The 4,242-nt window shown below is 46.0% G+C and overlaps 1 protein-coding gene and 1 pseudogene across 1 annotated transcript in view; both read left to right on the top strand.

Moving 5' to 3' along the window:
• The window catches only part of Kctd6 (potassium channel tetramerization domain containing 6), a 39,628-nt gene that overhangs the window by 2,345 nt on the left and 33,041 nt on the right, over positions 1-4,242 (top strand). The window lies entirely within an intron of this gene.
• Positions 789-4,116, top strand: LOC104875566 (annotated as a pseudogene).

The raw sequence follows: 4,242 nt of genomic DNA on the forward strand, positions 1-4,242 counted from the left end.
AAAAAAAAAAAAAAAAAAAAAAAAAAAAAAAGTCAACTGATTCAGATAAAGCTCCAAAGGCAAGTCAATGAAGGAAAGATAATTTTTCCACCAAATGAAGTTGAAAGAATTAGACATCCATATGCAAAATAAGTCCTGCCTGTTGTGATGATCAGTCCTTTATTTAGATCCCCCACCATCCTTTGGCTTCCTAATTCCGAGTCTGAAATCTTTTAGTGCAGGGTGGTGGGGGGAGAGGAACAAAATGACTGGTCTTCCACGCTGATCAGGTGTCCCTGGGGAGTGAAATCTCAAAGTCTGGGGTCCGGCCACAGAGAGCAGCCTCCAGGAGGTAAAGAAAACACATGTGAATGTATAATTGATAATGTGAAATAGGAAGAAAAGGTCTAAAAGGAAAGGGGATCTACTGGAAGGGTTAGGGGAAAGGACAGAAGGGAAAGGAGAAAAAATGAGAAAAGGAAAAATGGAAACAAAGTCTTTGTAAATAGGGAGGGGTGGAGGGGGTGAAGGGAGGGCAGGGGAATGGGGAAAAAATAAGAACCAAGATACATCATGTAAAGGTACAAGATCCCAACGATGAATGTTATCGTACTGCATACCTAAAATGTACCATAAACTTAATTAGAAAAGAAAACCCACATGGGTTTTAAGGGCCTGTGCTTACTCAGTGGCAGCCACAGAGCCAGGTCTGCTGGGAAGCAGGGTCCTTGAGGAGCTAGCAGGACTCCAAGGAGTAGGTCTGGGTTCGTGAGCATAGCAGGAAAGCTGAGCCCCGAGTCCTGTTGGACATGGCAACAAAACAGGTGGTGACTCGGTGGATTTACTTAGAGTAAGAGATATGGCCCCTGCTGAGGTACCTTGTGCTTAGGAGGCAGGCAACAGCACCACTGAGCTAAATCCTGGGCCCAGAACTTTTAAATTGGCTCACTTTTCAGGGGATTCAGTCCATGGTCAGCTGGCTCTACAGCAGGAATATCGTGGTGGAGGTATTGAAGAGGACTGTGAGTATGGAGAGAAAAGACTGTTTCCCCACAATTTACACATGTGTACATGTGATATATAACATACAATACAGTGTACATATATGTAATGTGACATGTATTATATGTGTTATATATGTTAGACATATGTTTGTATAAGAAGCACCTAGTTAGCATAGTCTCGACCATTTGATGTTACATGTTATGTATTAACAAGTGCAATATATAGTATATTATGTTAATATATTGCTATAGTTTGGATCTGGAATGTCCTCAAAGATCCACATGCTTAGAAGAAGTTGGTCCCCAGCCTGTGGCTCTATTGGAAAGTAGAACCTTTTTTTTTGGTACTGAGGATGGAAGCCAGGCCCTTTGCCCCAAGCTACATCTCCTGCACTTTTTATTTTTTATTTTGTGACAAAGTCTTGGGAGGTCACTAGCTTGTCCAGGCTGGGTTGGAGCCCGCGATCTTGCCTCAGCCTCTCAGAACCCTGAGATTACAGGAGTGCATCGCCACTCCTGGCTTGGAAGGGAAGCCTTTAACAGGTGGGTCCTAGTGGGAGGAGTCCCACTCCCTGGGGGCGTGGCCTTGAAGGGGATCAGGATGGCCCGGCCCCTCTGCTATTTCTGTTTTCCTTTCACATTTCCACTTCACCACACACTTCCTCCGTGATGCACTGCCTTGCCGCAGGCCCAAAAGCAACAGCCAACTGGCATGGATTCCAACCTCCAAAACGGAGCCTAGGTAAACCTTTTATCTTTATAAGTTGAGTATCTCAGATGTGTGTTACAGTAATGGAAAGCTAACGAATTTATATTATAGTGCATATAGAAAGTATGTGATAGGGCCGGGGATTTAGCTCAGTGGTTCCACCGCCTGCCTCATAAGCATAAGGACCCGAGTTTGATCCTCAGTACCAAAAAAAAAAGTATATGATATATAAGAGATATAAATATAGATGTAGATGTTTTGGAGAGCTACTTACATCTCTAATTACTTGGTTTTTACCATGTACTGTTTTACTACATTTTCTGATGTCAGAAAATAGCTGCACTTAATACAAGGTCATCTGTGGGGAAAGGCAGCTGTTGTAGGCAGTCTTCTTGGAGCAGCTTGAGACCAGCTTACGCCACGGTCAGCTCTCGGCCCCTCCGACCTTGCCTGCCTCTTGGTAACAGCTGCCTATGGGCTCCTGTCACTTTCCTGCAGGGTGTGCATCGCCCCTGCTCTGGGCCTGCAGGAGCCCTTGAGAAGTCGAGCGAAGTATAAAATAAGTGGAAAGAGGCTTGCATTGGGAACCAGTCCCTGCTGGAGCCATGTCTGCTTCGTCTACACTACCCATGTCAGAGCAGCCAGGAAGTCAAGAGCTGTGTGTTGTCTGAATCTAAAAGCAAATGAAGTGGGCTCCAGTGTTCCTGGTGAGGAGGAGGTGTCGTCGGCCGGGCCACGCCTGCCCGCCATCTGTCACTGTTTCTGGCCGCTTCTCCACGTCCCTTGTCGCCTGCCCATCCACCAAGAGGAAGAGCGAAAAGTCTCTCAAGGAGACCTGGCCGAGTGGACGCTCTTGTTGTACAACCCTGGGGTGCACCGCCAAGAGCTGGGTCCATGAAGTGGCACCTTCTCAGTCATCTGCTCCTATTCTGGGCCGTGCCTCAGTACACGCTCTGCTCTGGAGATCAGACTGTCCCATCTTGAGTGTCTTGACTAGAGGGGAGAAGGTTGTGCAGTAAACGCAAGCCTGTGGTGGGTGTGGCAATGCAGACCTGCAGGAACAAGACAGCACTGCCTGGATGGTCTAGGAAGTAGTCATGTAGCAGAAGGTTTGATTTTGCTCTTCTCTACCTAGTTGTTTTTGTTTTGTTTTGTTTGGTTTTTGGTACTGGGGATCAAACTCAGGTCCTTGCTCCTGCAAGGCAGGCAATGGAACCACTGAGCTAAATCCCTGGCCCTCAGCTTAGTTTTTTATGGGTTCCTGGCTGCACTCTTCTCATTCACAATGTGGGCCGTGCTTCAGACTCTGAACGATGAGGTTCCAAAGTACCGTGACCAGATTCCTAGTCCAGGACTAAACGGTTTTCCAGAACCAGTGACTGCAGGGGAGTGTACATTCAGTATGTGATCCGAGTCCTGTGAAGGGTACATTAAAGAGCTTAAGAAGTTTCTAAAATCATATTCTTTAGAAGGACAGAAGACTCTTGCCAGCTGTACCGATGGAGTACTTCTTTAACAGAAGGATCCAGATCATGATTCATGTCAGTGTCCTGATACCTTACTTCAAGTATGCAGTGGCAGAAATGATCCTGATTTTGGTATTCCCAAAGACAACATTGTATTCTTGCGAAAATGAATTGAATAACTGGGCTAAAGCCTGAAGAATCATCAGGGAGAGACTGTACTTCTAAGGATGAAAACATAGCACTGTGTCAACTTATCCTAATCATAGACGTATTTCCCACATTATGGAAAGAAACTGCATGTGGGCTGTCTACAGCCATTGGTTGGCGTCCAGGTCTCCTTTGAGTCCAACAGTACCCAGAAAGAAGTGAGAGAGTGGAGTGCAAATATGAGCGACCAAGGAACCCAGGAAATGAGGCCGATCGTGACAAGTTTTCGGGAAGAGTTGCATTCGAGTCCCAACACTCGCATAGTCTGAGTAGGCTGTCTCCGCAGAATCAAACTTGTGTTGTTTGTCTTCACTTTGTGTCCACTGGACCTGCTGTTCTAGAATTCTGGGACCACCTGGGGAAAAGGTGGCGCTGCCTGACCTGGGTAACAGTGGACAGATCCCAGTGTTCAGTGTCCTCCGAAGTGACTGCCTGCTGTCTCTGCTGCCCTTTGAACCAGTGTCCGGTCACCAGATAAGGACCAGTGAACACTGGTTCCAGTGTGCGGGTGATGGCCTTGTCCTCTTTTTTTTTTTTTTAATGTGGTTTAATTGCCAAGTGTCTAAAACTTAATGTAAGTATTTTATGGATTTAATAGTGGTTAACTCATTTTGATGCCAACAAAGTTTTAGGGGTAAAATGGTACCTGGCCAACATTAAGTGACGATGGCTGCAAGAAATATGTGTATGTGAGAAGAAAAGAATAAAAGTGTCTGAGCGTGGTGGTGCACACCTGTAATCCCAGGACTCGGAGGCTGGGGCAGGAGGATCGCTGTGAGTTCGAGACCAGCTTGGGCTACATAGTGAGTTCCAGGTCAGTCTTGACTACATAATGAGCCCCTGTCTAAAAAAAAAAAAAAAAAAAAAAAAAAAGGGA

This window comes from Fukomys damarensis, unplaced genomic scaffold (genome assembly GCF_012274545.1).
Source record: "Fukomys damarensis isolate Sample0158 unplaced genomic scaffold, DMR_v1.0_HiC HiC_scaffold_28, whole genome shotgun sequence".
Taxonomy (NCBI): domain Eukaryota; kingdom Metazoa; phylum Chordata; class Mammalia; order Rodentia; family Bathyergidae; genus Fukomys; species Fukomys damarensis.